The following is an 18757-nucleotide window of genomic DNA, read 5'->3' as shown; positions in this document are numbered from 1 at the left end:
TGTATGCTATTTTTTGTTTTTCCCTTGCTGCTTTTAATATTTTTTCTTTGAATTTAATTTTTGTTAGTTTGATTAATATGTGTGTTGGTGTGTTTTTCCTAGGGTTCATCCTATATGGAACTCTGTGCTTCCTGGACTTGGGTGACTATTTCCTTTCCCATGTTAGGGAAATTTTCAACTATAATCTCTTAAAATATTTTCTCAGACCTTTCTTTTTCTCTTCTTCTTCTGAGACCCCTATAATTCAAATGTTGGTGTGTTTAATGTTGTTCCAGAAGTCCCTGAAACTGTCCTCCATTCTTTTCATTCTTTTTTCTTTATTCTCCTCCCTGGCAGTTATTTCCACCATTTTATCTTCCAGCTCACTTATTCGTTCTTCTGCCTCAGTTATTCTGCTATTGATTCCTTCTAGAGTATTTTTAATTTCAGCTATTGCATTGTTCATCACTGTTTGTTTGCTCTTTAGTTCTTCTAGATCTTTGTTAATGTTTCTTGTATTTTTTCTCCATCCGTGCCTCTGTTCTGTTTCTGAGATTTTGGATCATCTTTACTATCATTACTCTGAATTCTTTTTAAGGTAGGTTGCCTATTTCATATACGTTTATTTGGTCTTTTAGGTTTTTACCTTGCTCCATCACCTGTAACATATTTTTTTGTTGTTTCTTTTTTTTTTTTTTTTTTTTTTTGATAGGTGGGGCTGTATTCCTGTCTTACTGGTTGTTTGGCCTGAGGCTTCCAGCACTGGAGTTTGCAGTCAGTTGGATAGAGCTGGGTCTTGGTATTGAGATGAGGACCCCTGGGAGGCCTCACTCCGATTAATGTTCCCTGGGGTATGAGGTTCTTTGTTAGTCCAGTGGTTTGGACTTGGAGCTCCCACCACAGGAGCTTGGGCCCAACCTCCGGCCTGGGAACAAAGATCCCTCAAGCTGTGTGGCACAGCAGAAAAAAAGAAAGAAAGAAAGAAAAAAAAGGAGCAATACAATAACAAAGAATAAAAACAAAATAAAATTAGAAAGATTAAAAAATATTTTAGGAAAATTAAAAATATAATTGAAACAACTGCAACAAAGTAAAATAAAACCACAACAGAAGAAAGAAAAAAAAAGTTGGGGGGAACAAGCCAAAAGGAGAGAAAAATAACGAAGTGGAGAGAACAATAACGAACTATAGAGAATAAAACAAAATTAGAAAAATAAAAGATTTATTAGAAAAAATAAAGATATAAGTGAATGAACAACAATGAATCAACAAGGTAAAACGGAACCCCAATCTAAAAGAGGAAAAAGAAGAAGAAGGAAAAACAGCCTTGGCGATGGGGCAGAATTTAGGTGGGAGTGGAACTAAGGCAGAGGTGGGGTTTAGGGTGGGGCAGGACGTAGGCGGGTGGGGGGATGACGTCTCAGCCTAGGGCAGGGCCTAGGCTCAGGACCCACTGCAGCTGGAAAAGGCCTTGGGGGCAGGGCCTAGGCGGGGCGATATTCAAGCATGGGGTGAGGGCTCTGCTTAGGACCTGCACAGAAGGGGAGAGGCAGCACGTCCAAAGGAGGGCGTCTGGAGTGTGGAGTTCCAGAGTTTGGAGGTAAGGCCCTGGGTGAGGGTGTGTGGGTGGGGTTTAGGCCCAGCATGTTGGAGGGGGTCAAAGAGGGGGTCTCCGAGTGTAGAGGTGGGGGAAGCATAGGGGCGGGGCTTGGGCTCTTCACTGCAGGAGGGAGGCTCCCAGGGCAGAGGATTAGGCCCAGGAGCCCAGGAGGCTCCCTGGTGCCTAAGTGGACAGGGAAAGCACTGGCTGCGTTCCCTTCCGTTCCTCTGCACACTCCCCCAGGGTCTCCCCCATCCCTGCTGGACCCCTACCAGTGGGTGGTTTCTTCTGGGTGTAGGAACTCCTCCTCTCCCCCAGTCCCCCCACCGGAAGTCTGACCTTTACTTTTGCTCCCCCTGCCCGCCCTCCCTCTCCCTCAGTACCTGCGTGGCTGGAGGGGGCCTCAGTGGGCAGAGGATCAGGCCTGGGATCTCAGCAGGTTCCTGGGGGCCCAAGTGGGCAGGGGAAAACTGGCCACACTCCCTTTTGATCTCTGCCCTCCCAATGGTCCCCCAGTTAACCCCTCCCGGCATGGGATCCCTTCCCCTTCCCCAGCCACCCCTCAGTGGCACAAGTCCCGTCCTGCCTCCACTTCTCTTACCCCTTCACTCCTCCCACACCCCACACCCGGTCACTGGGGGTTCTTCCCATCCCCTTAGGTGCCCATGGTTCCCCACCGGTACCTGGTAGGTGCCCTAGTTGTGCAGAGGTGTGAATTCCGCGTTCTCCTAGTCCACCGTCTTGATTCCACCATCCTTTTAGCCCATTTTGAATTAATTTTTGCATTTGGTGTAGGGAAGGGTTCAACTTCATTTTTTGTATGTGGATATTCAGGTTTTCCAACATCATTTGTTGAATAGACTACCCTTTCCTTAGGGTAATCTTCTTGAAAATTATTTGGTCATATATGTAAGGGTTTACTTCTGGGCTTTCTGTTCTGTTCCATTGGTCTATATGTCTGTCTTTATGCTAGTACCACACTATCCTAATTACTGTTGCTGTGTAGCATGATTTGAAATCAGAAAGTATGAGGCCTCCAGCTTTGTTCTTTTTAAAGGTTATTTTGGCTCTTCAGAGTCCCTTAAGATTCATTATGAATTTTTGGATGGTTATTTCTTTGTCTGCTAAGAGTGGCATTGGGATTTTTAAAAAAAATAAATTTATTTATTTTTACTTTTGGCTGCCTTGGGTCTTTGTTGCTGCATGCAGGCTTTCTCTAGTTGCGGCGAGTGGGGGTTACTCTTTGTTGTGGTGTGCAGGCTTCTCATTGTGGTGGCTTCTCTTGTTGTGGTGCATGGGCTCTAAGCACGCGGGCTTCAGTAGTTGTGGCGCGCAGGCTCTAGAGCGCAGGCTCAGTAGTTGTGATGCACAGGCTTAGTTGTTCCGCGGCATGTGGGATCTTCCCAGCCCAGGGCTCTAACCAGTGTCCCCTGCACTAGCAGGTGGATTCTTAACCACTGAGCCACCAGGAAAGTCCCTGCCATTGGGATTTTGATAGGGATTGCATTGAATATGTGGATCACCTTGGGTAGTATGGACGTTTTAACAATGTTTAGTCTTCCAACCCATGAGAAATTTTGCTACTACAATAAATGGGATTATTTTCTTAATTTCTTTTTCAGAAAGTTTACTGCTAGTGTATAGAAATACAAGTGATTTTTGTATATTAATTTTTTATCCTGCAACTTTGCTAAAATCTTTTATTGGTTGTAACAGTTTTGTTTGTGTATGGGTGTGTGGAATGTTTAGGATTTTTCACATATAAGATCATGTCATTTGCAAACGGAGATCATTTTACTTCTTTTCCAATTTAGATGGCTTTTATTTCTTTTTCTTGTTTGTTTTAGAGTTTTGAACATTGAAATTAAGATTCTAGCTTGCTATGCGACAGCTGGCGCGCAACAACCAGGACCTTTGCTACCCCACGTGGCATCTTTGTGTGAATGAGAAAAGCCAGCCTCTGCCTCCAGGGGGTTGCAGCCTGCACCCGTGTGCGTGCCATGGAGAGCAGAGCACAGGATGAATTTCAGCCCCTCTCACCCCCTGACTGAGTGTGCTTGGGTAGTGGACACTTGCGTATTATCTCAAATCCTCTTGGCCTCACCTCTTATTCCAGCCACAGGTGCAGTGACCGGTTCTGTGCAGGCGTCAACTAATTTCATGCAGGTGCCCCTGAGTAGTGCCTCCTCTACCATCCAGGCCTCTCATTTCTTGTTTGGGGGCTTTTGTGAGTCTCCTCATGGGGATGTCCATAGGAGCCTTTTTGGCACTCATGTATGTGCAAGATTAAAGGGTGGGACTGAGGGCGGGGAGGAGTAACACAGGGGTAGGAGGGTGGAGGGACTAATGCTCTACAAGGCAACCCTTGACCAGTGGGGACAGGGCTCGGTGAACAAATGCTCTGCTGCCTCCACAAACCCGCATGGAAGTTTCTGAGACACATTTCATAAGAGTTGTCAAAGGGTTCCTCAGGCTAGAGTAACTGTCTGAAGCTCTGCTTTGGGGGGAACTGACCATAGGCCTGCTTGTACAACTGTATGCAGCAGCCCGACTGTAACCTCTGACCCCACCTCCTTCAGATTAAGCCTTAGAGAGACTCGTTTGTCTCGGCTGCTTTACGTACTACAGAACCACTTCACATCTCTTGAGTTCCAGCATTCTCTTTATAAAACGAAAATGAACACATTTTAAAAGTGTATTTAAAGTGGGAAGCACTAAGTACCTTTAATCATTAAATATAAGTCATGATTTATGTTTTCACACCTCACATTCACTACCACATAAATGAATGCTTGTCTTTGTCAAAAGTTATTTATACAGATCGCTAGACTCATGAGAACAGGCAATGAGTGTTTTAGACTGAGCTGCTGATTCTAGAGAGAGCTCTTCGCTAATTCATCTTTTAATCTTTATTGAGGCGGCAGGATTGTTGAATTCAGTCACCTGACCTGGCCTCCATCATGGCTCTACCTTGCCAGAAGTTCATGCCAACTCTGATCCATCGGTCTGTGTGGTTTGGCCTGCCTGCCTATGTCCCATTTTAAGCACCACTCAGTCTAGATGGGCTTTTGAAAATTTATAGAGCCTGATAGTGCCAATCCAGTGAGGGCAGCCTTGATCTGCTCCCCCAGCCCAGCCCCCAGCACCACTCAGAATTTCACCCTCACTGGAATCTCTTCTCTGTCAATACTTCTATAGCTACTACTCTGTGACACCAAAAATAATCTGTAATTAGTTTATTGCTATGTTGGACTTTTATCTTATTTTCAGTCTCAGAAATAGCCTGTCATTAACAGATGAGAGAAACACTGAATAAAAACTCTCCTCTTTGTACATTACAGTGTAATTGGATTATCATTATTCATTAAAATATCCTCGCTCTTCATTTGATGCTAAATATTACATAAATATTACATTACTGGAGTCAAGTAGTATCAGAGAAAACTGTCTTTATCTGCATTTTATAACCCAAGATGATCATACCAGTGACTTCACATCACACCTTTGGAAATGTGGAGAGAAGACTGGGTGTGTAGGGACCTCAGTCTAGGCCCAGTTCTGCTCCTGCCACTTAATTCCTAATTTATAAAAGCTTCCACTTTTATAGATGTGACTTTTGGACTAGATACACCACCTTCTCTGAAATTCTGTCTCCTGTCTGCATTCAGGTCAACTGAGCACACACCTGGGTTAAGATATGGGTAGTAGCGTGTCTTCCTTTCTTATATTCTCACTTATCCCCTCCTTCCTCCCTTCCTTCCCTCCTTCTTTTTGTTTGCTTGAAAATCATACCAGTACTTTGCTCTAGCTCTTACTGTGGCATACTGTCCTGGGTGTCAAGACCTTCTTTAGTCGAGACACTATAAACATGCCATGTGTCTTCCCCGTGTATTGCTGTTCATGGACTACATTAAACATGGAGCCTTCCAGCCCAAGTTCAAATGTCCTGACTTCCTCTGTAGTACTGTACTGCATGAGTGAGCATGGTGACAATTTTCATCCAATGACCTCTCTTGTTTTGTCCACTTCCACTGTCAAAAACTGCACTTCTTGGGGCTTCCCTGGTGGTGCAGTGGTTGAGAGTCTGCCTGCCGATGCAGGGGACACAGGTTCGTGCCCCGGTCCGGGAAGATCCCACATGCCGTGGAGCGGCTAGGCCTGTGAGCCATGGCCACTGAGCCTGCGTGTCTGGAGCCTGTGCTCCGCAGTGGACGAGGCCACAACAGTGAGAGGCCCGCGTATCGCAAAAACAAAAACAAAAAACAAACAAACAAAAAACAACTGCACTTCTCCTGGTGAGCGTTCAGTGAGAGCAAAGCAGATGCTGAAGGAGGGGCTTACAGAGGGAGCAATGTTTTCACTAGGTGAGAAACTTAGGGCTTCATGTCTTGTCTGTTAGTCTGTTAGTTGGAATGCAGAGGGGAGATGGTTGACTTGAGGACATGTACTAACAATCAACTTGAATTGATATACAAAGTCAGATTTTTTTCTGATTTGGCTATTCAGTTTGACAACAACCACTGGCTCTTTGTATTAGTTTGCCAGGGCTGCTGTGAAAAAGAACCAGACTAGATGGCCTAAACAACAGACATTTTATTTCTCACAGTTCTGGAGGCTAAAATTCCAAGATCAAGGTGTTGGTAGGCTTAGTTGCTTCTGAGGCCTCCCTCCTTAGCTTGCACAGAGAGGCCTTCTCACTGTGTCCTCACATGGTCTTTCCTCTACACATGCATATCCCTGGTGACTCTTGGGTGTCGAAATTTCCTTTTATAAGGACACCAGTCAGATTGGATTATGGCCCACCCTATCAGCCTCATTTTAACTTAATCACCTCTTTGAAGGTCCTAACTCCAAACACGGTCACATTCTGACTTACCTAGGGTTAGGGCTTCAACATATGAATTTTGGAGAACACAATTCAGTCCATAACACTCTCCGTATATTGGGTGAGCTAAATCAGCATCTCCAAGAACCTTATGAAAATAAAGATGTGATAAGAAAATAGTATTTTATAAAAATTTGTATTGGAAAAATTTTACGGAATTATTTTAAATTTTCTAATTCATTCTGTGTATATTGGGTTACACTAGGTGCCTCTGAGAGAAAGAAGACCAGGTGCAATAGTTATTTGATAGGTGTTGGTCAGGTTTGATAGGTGTTGGTCAGGCTGATTTTTTTTTTTTCTACTTGTTCTGTCAACTGCTGAAAGTAATTAAAGTTTCCAGTTATTATTGTGGATTTGTCTACTTCTCCCTTTAGTCTTGTCAGTTTTCACTTCATATATTTTGAAGCTCTAATGTCAGAGGCATACATATTTAGGATTATGTATTCCTGGTGGACTGATTCTTTTATCATTATGAAATACCTCTTTTCCTTGAAGTCTATCTTGACTGATTTATTACGGCCACTCCAGCTGTCTTACACTTCCTGTTTGCATGATATATCTGTTTCCCTCAATGTGTTTATGTCTTTGTATTCAAATTGCATCTTTTACAGACGGCATATTATTCAGTCTTGCATTTAAAATTCAGCCTGACAGTCTGCTCTTTAACTGGGGAATATAGTCCTTTGACATTTTGTGTAGTTGTTGTTATGGTTGGATTAAGGTCTATCAATTTGTATTGTTTTCTGTTTGTCATGTGGTTTTTGTTACTCTGTTACTCCTTTTGCTACCAAACCAGGTTGATGCACAGCAAACCAAAATGCTGGGATGCTGAGATTTGCAGGAGAGAGGGTTTATTTGCAAGGCAGCCAAGCAAGGAGATGGGAGAACAAGTTTCAGACCCACCTCCCTGAAGGCAAGGGGTCAAGGTATTTATGGAATAAAGAATAAAGAAGCAGGGCAGTCTGAGGCTTAGGGAGCACGAGGAATGTAGAGAAAGGTTACCGGAAAAAGATACGGTAATCATTGTTCTGCACAGGTGTACTAAGCTACAGGCCTCTGCAAGTTCAAAAATAGAGGTGCTTAGGAGGTGCAATCTGAGGGTGGAGTTTTTAGCCCACTGATGTCAAAATGTCACCAAGTGGACATACACATGCCCAGTTGGAGGGTCAGTTGTTACATCCAGTCCTAACCAGCTAAGTTAGAACTTGACACAGCTGACTCCAAGTTCCTGGAAAACAACTCAGGAAAACATCTTATTGTTTGGGTGTCATGCTGCTTGGAGGACATGGAAGTCTTTTTTTTTTTTTTTTTTTTTTTTTTGCAGTACGCGGGCCTCTCACCGTTGTGGCCTCTCCCGTTGTGGAGCACAGGCTCCAGACGCGCAGGCTCACCAGCCATGGCTCACGGGCCTAGCCGCTCCGTGGCATGTGGGATCTTCCTGGACCAGGGCACGAACCCGTGTCCCCTACATCGGCAGGCGGACTCTCAACCACTGCACCACCAGGGAAGCCCTCATGCAAGTCTTAAAACGACCTTGATTAGTGAAGGCAGGTGAAATGAATTTGCCTGCAGTTCTACTTTCCCACTTTTTGTTTAATTGAATATTTTAACATTATTTTAAAAAATTTCTTCTTTTTTTGAAAAATTACAGTCCATTTAAAATTAATATTGTAGCACTTCATGTAAAATGGAAGAAATTTACAATAGTATAATTTCTTTTACTCCATCTTTGTGCTAATGTTGTCACGTATTTTACTTCTTTGGATTTTATAAACCCCATACACTACAGCAGTACTACTTTTGCTTTAAACATTTGTCTATTAAAGAAACTAAGAAAAAACATAGCCTTCTAATATATTTACATATTTACTATTTTCTGCGCTCTTCATTCCTTCCTGTAAATCTGAGATCCCACTTGGTTTCATTTTTCTTTTAGTCTGAAGAGTTGCTTTAGCATTTCTTACAGTGTAGGTCTGCTGACAGCAAATTCTTTCAGTTTTCATTTATCAAAAAATGTTTTTATTTTATGCCCTCCCCGGCCCTTTTCAATGATAATTTTGCTGGATTTAGAAATCTGAGTTGATGGTGGTGGGTTGTTTTTTTTTTTTTCTTGCAGCTCTTTAATGGTTCATTTTCTGACTTCTTGTCACCATTGTTTTGGATGAGAAGTCATTTTGATTTATATTATAGTTCCTTGAATGTAATGCATCTTTTTCTCTTGCTTTGGTTAAGACTTTTCTCTTCATTTTTTTGATTTTTCTGCATGTTGATGATAGTATATCTCGGTGTATTTTTCTTTGTGTTTATCCTGCATGGGTTTCACTGAGCTTCTTGGGTTTGTAAATTGACTTTTTAAAAATCTAAATTTGAAAACATTTCATCCATATTTCTCTCAAATATTTTTTTCCTTCTCTGTTCATTTTCTCTTTTCATTCTGATACTCCCATTACACATATGTTAGATCACTGGTATTGCCCCATTAACATTTTTTCTCTTGTTCCTCCAATTGGATGATTTATTTTGATTTGTCTTCAAACTCACTGACTTTTTCTTATGCAGTCTCTAGCCTGCTTGTTAAACCTATCTCATGAGTATTTTATTTCAGGTAATGTAATTTTCGGTTATAGAATTTCCATTTGGTTATTTTTTATCATTTCCATTTCTATGCTGACATTTCCTACCTGTTTACTATGTTTATCTTTTCTGTTAAGTCTTTAAACATATTTATAATGGCGACTTTTATGTTCTTGCCTGCCGGTTCTAACGCTTAGGTCATCTTTGTGTCTATAAATAAAGCTTTATAGGAACACAACAATGCTCATTATTTGCATATTGTCTGCGGCTGTTTTCATGCTACATTGACAGTACTGAAAGGTTAGGAAAGAGATCATATGACTTATAAGCCTAAAATATTTACTGTCCGGGCTTGTAAAAAGTTTTACCAACCTCTGCTCTAAAACATGCCCCACACTTGAGGGCGTGATACTTCCCGCTATCACATGGCCTTCCTGCCGCCTCAGGAGGTGCTCAAAGAGCCTGGGAAGGCCTCCCACCGCTGCTGGGTTAGAACTCCAAAGCCTTCCAGCACTGAGCTGTTTTCTGGTGCCTTCATTCAGCACACAGCCCAGCAGCAGCCTCTCTCTGTGGGGCCTTGTGTAGTTTTGCCCTGATATGTACATCCCTGTCCCCAGCCAAAGATCTGCTGGGAACTCCCATGCAGACTTCTAGGAGCTCATCTTTGTGGTTCTCTGCCCTCTGGTATTATTCCCTACACATTCCAGACCTTTAGCAGTCCTGAACTTCAGTCTCTGCCTCTTCTGCTCAGATGACTGCTATGCTCTGCTTGGGCTCCACTTCTTGGCCCCTATCATTTGGAAGGATTTTCTAGGGAAAGAACCAGGGTGAATGTGTCACTCATTTTGTGGGCTTCCCTTGTCTCAAGGTTCTGAGTCCTGTGCTGCCTCATGTTCAATGTCTGAAAATAATTGCCTTATTTATTTGTCATTTATTGTTGTTTATGTCAGGAGGACAAGTTTAATCCTGGTTACTGTGAAGGTGGCAAAAGGCAGAAGTTTCTCTTTATTCCTATTTTATTATATACAATTATGACTTAGATGCTAAGAAACCCTGAATTATAGTAAGGAAAAACAAATTTATACATAAATGGTGTAAAGACTTTTTCTTTACTACTAATTGGGCTATCCCTCTGTCCTTGTTCTTTGTTATTGGAGACATCTTCCATTTGCACACTTTAATTTTGTTTTTGGGGAAAAATATTTTATGACTACCATGCTCTTCTACAGTTACAGAAGATGTTCATACCCATTGAAACATTATGTATTTATTTTATCCTTTTAAAACTATTATTACTAGAAAATAACTCAAAGCTAACAGCACTATTTTCCTATTCTAAAAAACATTTTCATATTAGAAAAAAGGATCTCAAAACTGCCTATAGATATAATATATATTCAGTTTTTATTTTATTGCTATATCTTCTTGTCAGAATATGTTAGATGGGGTGTTTCTTCTAATGGTCCCTAAATTTAAACTTCCAGAAGTTGGAGGCAGGCTATGCTTATAGAAAGCAATATGCATTCTATAAGCAGGCTATGCTTATAGAAGGCAATATATTATGCTGATTGGTCAAAGTCCCAACTTGTATGGCTAAATTTCTGTGGCACAAAGAAGCTCTAAATTAGCAGATTAATTTGAGCTGTTTTCTCAAAATTTTAGTTATTTTGCATTTTATCTCAATTTTAGAACTTACGTTATTGCACCAGGGTATCTTGGTTTTAAATTACTACTTGATTTTAAATTACTAAGCACCTCTTGGATGTCAAATTGATAAGTATCAATTTGAATTTTTGCAATTAGTGCCTATAGGCACAGTGATGAATGACTGTCCAGAAGAGGTAACTGAAATTCTGAGATGTGTATAAATCATGTCATAAGGGGAACTGTAGAAAGAATTAAGGCTGGTGATGGAGGTGTTAGGTGTGAATTTCTCAGTGTACTTAAGGGCTGTTTTAAGTGCAGAAAAGACTATTCAGAGGTTGGTTAAGCTTTAAGAGTTAATAATAAATTTATTATAGTTACAGATTCAAAATCATAGTTTTTCCTTAAACTTTAAAGTTCAGTTTACAAATCTTATTTTGTTTGTAAACCAAGCAAAGTTTTGCAATCACTTGTAAGGGTCTTTGACTAATATTTTGCTCTATTTATGGATTTGTTAATTAAACATCTTCAGATATTTTACACTGCATTTAAATATTTAATATATTTCAGTTCTTTATCTCTAAAAAGTTGTTTGACTAATAAACCTTCCCAAGTGTTTGAGTAATTGTTATAAATCTGACACGTTAGACTTAAATCCAACAAACTTAAATGTTACGGAAAAACCCGAACGAACTTTTGGGCCAGCCCAATACTTGCACCTTTGTGATTTCCAGACTCTGATTTCCAGAGCCAAGTGGTCCCTTAACCCTCAAACATCTAATCTTCTCGGCAGGGAAGTCTACCATCCCTCTTTCCTTGAATCTTAAGGTTTACGAATAAGTGTCTTTTACATACAACTCTGTAACACTTCAAATTTTATGGAATCTCACAGAGCTCTTATGTGTATTAAAATGATATCAAATTGAATTTTAGAACTCTCTCCTGGCTTAGTAGGCTAATTGGTCACAGCTTCCAGGGCCACAGTCCTGAGAAACCTGTCGGGGACCCATGTGTTATGCTGCCCCAGAGGACCTGCATGAACACTTGTAACCACAGATGTAACAACTATGAAATCTTACTTGTTTATTAGAACCAGATGTCCATAGGTGCTTCATTTTGCCTGTGTAACAGGTGATTTTCAAGAGATCTGGCCATTCAGTTATGAGCTGTCTTGGTTTTTAGCCATGGGTTATTCAATAATGCTCTTTCTCCCTTCCTCCCTCTACCACCATCCAGCCTCCTGCTTCTCCTTTTCTCCATAAAACACAATAAATGAGTGCCTACTTTCAACTGGGCATGGTTCTGGAAATAAAAAGGTAGATGAGATAGAGGTTAAATTAAAAAGTACTAAAAATGCTTTAAAACAAAAAAATTGAGATAAAACTTTCATATAGTAAAATGTACAAATATTAAGTATAAGCTCAACAAATTACCAATTACTTAGGAGTTTTCATAAGTGGGCCTTAAAACTGACAATTCAAGCCAAAGTCCATTCATTTTACCTGGGATAGTGTGCTCACTGGTAAAATTTCCCCAATGAGCACAATATCCCAAATAAAATGAATGGACTTTGGCTTGAATTGTCAGATTGAAGGCTGTTACTCAGAAATTTGTGCATTGTTAGTTTGGAGAAGGGTCAGTATACTATGGCCTGTTGGGACTATTTCTGTGTGTCCTGGGAGCTAAGAATGGTTTTTATATTTTTAAAGGATGTAAGACAAAATAGAAGAAGGAGGAGAAGAAGAAGAAACAGAGACTATATGTGGACTGCAAAATTTAAAATATTTACTATCTGACCTCGTACAGAAAAGAGGTCATAGAGGAAAGAAAGCTGTGGAGCCATAGAGGAAAGAAAGCTAACTGGAATCCAAGGGTAATGGTTGCTCTTCTTCGCTCTCTAGCCCAGGAAGATGTGTCAACGGCCTTCCTTCTGACTGGCATTACATGTTGCTCAATCAGAAAAGGGTTTACCTTTTTTACTGACTTATGTCAGCCCCACCTAGTGAATTTAAGTACAAGGAAGAGTTTGCTGAAATGCTGTGCCAGAAACACTAAGTCAGGACACACACAGGTTGTTGACCTCAATCCGGAAATGAACTCGACTTTTCAGAAATACAGGAAGAGTTATGGCTATGCTGAACTATTCTAAAGGTTGTGGATGTGTTTCGAAGACTTTGCCACAGATTCTTCATCATCTGTTGGCTAGGGGATCCCATGGCACCTTTGCAGCAGGTGAGAGAGGGGAGAAAGCAGGGAGTGGATGCCAGGGGCTGTGAGACAGCAATTTCCAACCCTACCCCTCCTTCTCTAGATAATCCACATGCCTTTCCTCAAATCTGTCCCAGTTTGCAGTGCTTCTGCTATTAATCTCCTACTCTCCAGAGGGGACTTCTGGCTCACATCAATAGCAGGACCAGCGTTGGGTATGATTACTGGATAGGGGCAGTGGGGGAGTTTCTAGTGGTGATGTTGCTGTGGTTTGGGTTGGTCTGTGTTGTTGCATCGACTATGGTTATCGACATACAGAGGGGGCTAGAAATATCTAGGAGCGTGTTTGAGCCCTAATAAAAATGGGTGGGTCTCGGGGAAAATTTGTCCTGGAAAGGAAAATCATGTGCAAGCCAAAAAATCTGTGCAAAAGCCAGGTTACACAGGCTGAACAAAGATGCCTGGGGTTAGGGACAGATTGCCATTTGTCGGGGTCCGGGCTCAGTGGGGCATGTTGCATACCAGGCTCAGGCAGGAGAGTGAACTACTCACCCTGCTCATTTGCAGGGTCTCTAGTAGCCTTGGCCTCGCTGTTGGAACTGGGCTAGTTGGTTGGAGGCTGGATGGCAGTAGCTGAGTGTGGTTGGATTGCTAAGGCCCAGGATGGACAGGACTGTCATTATCAATATTAAGAAGAATATTTGATGACATATGCCATTTTATTGAGCAATTACTATGTGACAGATACCTTATAAACAATATCCTTACTCCTTACTATAAGTCTGCCTTATTTTACAGAGCAGACAACGGTAAGTCAATGAAGTGAAGTGATTAACCCAACTTGGGCAGCTCAGTGGCAGAACTGGGCAGTGGATCAAAAGCCAGTCACTCTGGGTTTCCCTGGTGGCGCAGTGGTTGAGTGGTTGAGCCGATGCAGGGGAAACGGGTTCGTGCCCCGGTCCGGGAAGATCCCACATGCCGCGGAGCGGCTAGGCCCGTGAGCCATGGCCGCTGGGCCTGTGCGTCCGGAGCCTGTGCTCCGCAACGGGAGAGGCCACAACAGTGAGAGGCCCACATACCGCAAAAAAAAAAAAAAAAAAAAAAAAGCCAGTCACTCATCATACATCCTAGAATATAAATACCTCCCCCTGCAAAGATTGGGGTCTATCTAGGGACTTTGGATACAAAATAACTCTGACCTCAGAATCCTTTGAAATGTTAGTATAATGTACTTAGACAATTTTAACTGAGCATCTTTTTTGTGTGTGTCAGGCACTGTGCTAGCTGCTGAGTTTATGACAGCAAATGAAGTATGCACAGTCACGGCCCTCACTGAGCTTCCAACAGCAGGTGTTAGAGAGGCATTAAACAAGTAAATAAGATAATATGTATGTAATTACAAATTGTGCAAATGTCTATCAAGGAAAGGACTGGGGTGGTATGAAAGGGAGATTGATAAGGGGTTTTACTTTAGATTAAGGGACGAGGGAGGGCCTCTTAGAGGAGGGGACATTTAAGTTGAAACCTGAAGGGTGAGCTGGAACCAGCTAGAGTAGTGGTACTCATCTGGGGACATTTGCCCCCAGGGGACATTTGGCCGTGTCTAGAGACATTTTGGTTGTCACAGCTGGGCAAGGTGTAGGAGGGGGGTTGGTGGCGTTGCTGGCATCTATTGGGTAGAGGCCAGAGGTGCTGCTAAACTTCCTACAGTGCAAAAGACAACCTCTCACAGCAAAGAATTTTCAGGTCCCCAATTTTCAGGCAATAGTACTGAGATTGAGAATGAGCATTTGGGAGAATGAGCATGTGGGAAGGCTCCCAGCCCCAGGTGGGCTAGTGCTTAATGCAGTCCAGAAGTAGGAAGAACAGCAGCATGGCTAGAGGTCAGTCATTGGTGGCAAGGGGCGGGGGAGGGGGGCGCTAGGAAAGACAGAGCCATGCATCAAGGACCATAGCGTCGGTCATTATAAGGATTTAGATCTTATTGCAAATTCTCCATGGAGTTTGCTCATTCACCCATTTCATAAGTAGTGATACAATAAAGTTGCCATTGTCCAGGAATTTCCAGACAGACTAACTCCAAATAAGAAGGAACTGTTGGGGTTGGGGGAGGAGGGAAACAGGTGAGGCAGATTAAGAGGTACCACCTTTCAGTAACAAAATAGCTGAGTCACAGGTATGAAATGTACAGTGTGGGGAATATAGTCAATCATTATATCATACCTTTGTATGGTAAGTAGCCTTATTGTGGTGATCATTTTGAAATATGTAGAAATATCGAATCACTGTGTTGTGCAACAGGAACTAACATTAGTGTCATAGGTCGATTATACTTCAAAAACAAGCAAACAAACTCATAGAAAAAGAGATCAGATATATGGTTACCAAAGATGGGGGGTAGGGAGAGGGGGAATTGAAGGAAGGCAGTCAAAAGGCACAAAATCCCAGTTACAGGATAAATAAGTACTAGGGATGTAATGTGCAACATGAAAAATATGATTAACACTGCTGTATCTTGTATATGAAAGTTGTTAAGAGAGTAAATTTTTTTCTATTTCTTTAATTTTGTATCTATATGAGATGATGGATGTTCACTAAACTTATTGTGCTAATCATTTCATGATACATGTGAGTCAAATCATTATTCTGTACACCTTAAGCTTATACAGTGCTGTATGTCAATTCTATGTAACAAAACTGTAAGGAAAGAAAAAGAAGGAAGTCTTGGATGAAGCATTGTAATAACCTTTTCCTTACTTGTTTTAGAGTCTATAGTAGAAAAGCACCTAGTATCTTTTTAAAGCATAAATTACCAGGTCAAATGCTGCCGGCTGACTTTCTTGCATCTTTAACTAGACTTTTCTATCAGGCTCTGCACTTGTCACCTTGATCTCTTTTACATGTTCCCACAAATTTCTTGCTGGAGCTGACTGTGTACCCTATAGACAGGGTCAGACTGAGTCATTTTTAATGGTTTAATATATCACCCATTTCCAGAATAATGCAGCATTGTGAAAATTCCCGTAAGTTTTTCTAGATTAAGTAGGAACAAAAAGGTAAAAAAAATTCTTGCCACAGATGTCAGTGGGTGACATTGTGCAAGCTTCCAAACATAAGTTTTCTTATCTATGAAGTAGACATTTAATGAATGGACTGGTTTCTTGACTATTTTGGTATTGTTGCAATTCAGAGCTAAGGTTGGACTCTGAATTGCTTCATGGAGGGGATTAAAGAAAGTAAAATACAGGGACTTCCCTGGCGGTCAGGTGGACTTCCTCTGCACTCCCAATGCACGGGGCATGGGTTCGATCCCTGGTCGGGGAACTAAGATGCCTCATGCTGCACGGCATGGCCTAAAAAAAAAAAAAAAAAAAGTAAAATATAAAGAAAAAAAAACATACCCTCTTTCACTCTGCCAACGATACATTTTAAAACCAGCACCAAAAAAAGTAATTTGATTAAAATAAATATATAAATATGAAACTCTGTAAATAAATAGATGTGACAAAGCAAGAACACTGAAGAAATACTGATGTGTTCATTCCTGCATTCACTTCAGCCCGTGCATTGCAAACAAGCCAGTCATTCTCAGCGCGAGCAGCAGTTCCTGAAACTTTCTCCAACGAATCTTTCTTACTTTGCTGGGAACTCGTGGCACAAGATATCCAAAGTGTTGGATATCTACTGAATGGATGGATGGATGAATGGATGGGAGAACAGAGTAGTTAATGTTGAACTGTTCTATCCTTAAGTGTTTATTGGATCTGAAGGGCAAAACGTGGTGACTCTTCTGTTAGCTGTGCAGTCTGTCCATCTCGTTACCAGCTGACACAGTCAGCCAGTGACTTCCTGGTGTGCCGTGGAGTCCTCTCAGCCAACGTTCTCACTACATCAGATTATTATCTTTCATACTGAAAGTGCCACAACATGGATGGACCTTGAGGGTATTATGCTAAGTGAAATAAGTCAGAAAGAAAAAGACAAATACCGTACAATCCCACTTATATGTGTAATCTAAAAAAAACGAAAACCCAAAAAACAACGAAGCTCATAGATGGAGAGAACAGGTTGGTGGTTACTGGGGTTGTGGGGGGGGGGCATTGAAATGGTTGAAGGGGGTCAAAAGGTACAGACTTCCAGTTATAAATAAGTCCTGGGATGTAATGAACAGCATAGTGACTATAGTTAATAATACTGTATTATATATTTGAAAGCTGCTAGGAGATCTTAAAAATTTTCATCACAAGAAAAAAGTTTTTGTAACTGTGTATGGCGATGGATATTAACTAGGTAGTGATCATTTTGCAATATATACAGATCTTGAATCATTGTATTGTACCCCTGAAACTAATATACTGTTATATGTCAATTATATACCACAATTTTAAAAAGTGTGAAAAAAAAGTATGGTGGATGATTCAAAAAAAAAAAAAAGACTGAAAGTGAGCGTTCCTGAGGAATCTTCTCTGTGTATTTTCTGTGTTCTTCATACACTTAATTGCTTATGATTTTAGGTTTCAGGAAATGGAGCTAGTTATTTTTTAGTTAATCAAATCCTAAACTCAGCCCTACAACACTCACCAGGGTGCATCAGAATTTTAAATGCTACTCTTTGAATTTAAGTACAACTTTTAGTTCTCAGCTTACATATTAGAATTATTTAAATGCTTTGGTATATACATATATATATATATATATTTATTTATTTTTTTTACTACTGATTTCACTGTAGAGTAAGATTCTGTTACTCTCCAGCCTGTAGCTCTGTCCTTTCCTGGCATTTGACACATGGGCTGATTTCCATCCCACCCTTTTCTCTTCTTCAGATCCTTATCTCTTAAACTTGACTGTTGGAACTAAAGCAAATGTTTCCAGACACTATAAATATATCAAGTAAACACAATGTTGACAATTTAAGGGCAGGGTCCAGACCTAATGCTGATCACAGAGCAGATCCTACCTTCTCTTTGACAAAAACAACCAAGAGCAAAATATGGTTCATGGCATCTACTGTGTCCAAAAAAAAGAGAAGGGAGACAGTCCAGTTATTAAATAAACTGTTACCATCGGCTTCACAGGCAAGCAAAAATGCTAACATTTGAAATCAGACTGAGAAGGAGGGCTTCCCTGGTGGCGCAGTGGTTGAGAGTCTGCCTGCCGATGCAGGGGACACGGGTTCGTGCCCCGGTCTGGGAAGATCCCATATGCCGCGGAGCGGCTGGGCCCCTGAGCCATGGCCGCTGGGCCTGCGCGTCCGGAGCCTGTGCTCCGCAATGGGAGAGGCCACAACAGTGAGAGGCCCGCGTAACGCAAAAAACAAAACCAAAACCAAAAAAAAACTGAGGAGAAAATGCCTACTTTCACAGGGCAGAGGCCTCTGGTTGTTAGACCCTAAAAGAGACAGAAAAGACTGGGACCAGGAGAATGGGGAATGTGTAGGAAGTGGGGGACAGGAAACAGAGAAAATGAAGCCTTTTCTTTCTCCTTGGAAGCACAGGGGCACTAAGTTACAGTGAAGGCGTGGAGTGTCACATTGATTGCTCCTGTGGGCTTATGAATGTTGGCATTCATTCATCCATTCATTCATTTTTCAGCGAATGTTCATTGAGCGCTCACCACTGGCTGGGTACCGTTCTAGGTGCTTGGGATACATCAGTGGACGACACAAAGGTGCTTGTCCTTATAGAGCTTACATTTTAAGAAGGAGAGACACACAATACCCACAGTAGATAAGTAACTGTATAGGAAGTCAGAGGTGATTAAGTGTTATGGAAAAAAAAGAAAAATTAGAACGGGATCAAGGGTGTGAGGGTAGGTGCGTGGTCAGGACTTGATACGGCCCGGATAAGGTGGCCAGGGTAGTTAGG

The sequence above is a fragment of the Mesoplodon mirus genome, assembly GCF_964341445.2.
Source record: "Mesoplodon mirus genome assembly, chromosome: 12".
In the NCBI taxonomy this organism is placed as follows: domain Eukaryota; kingdom Metazoa; phylum Chordata; class Mammalia; order Artiodactyla; family Ziphiidae; genus Mesoplodon; species Mesoplodon mirus.
This window is presented reverse-complemented; position numbering follows the sequence as displayed.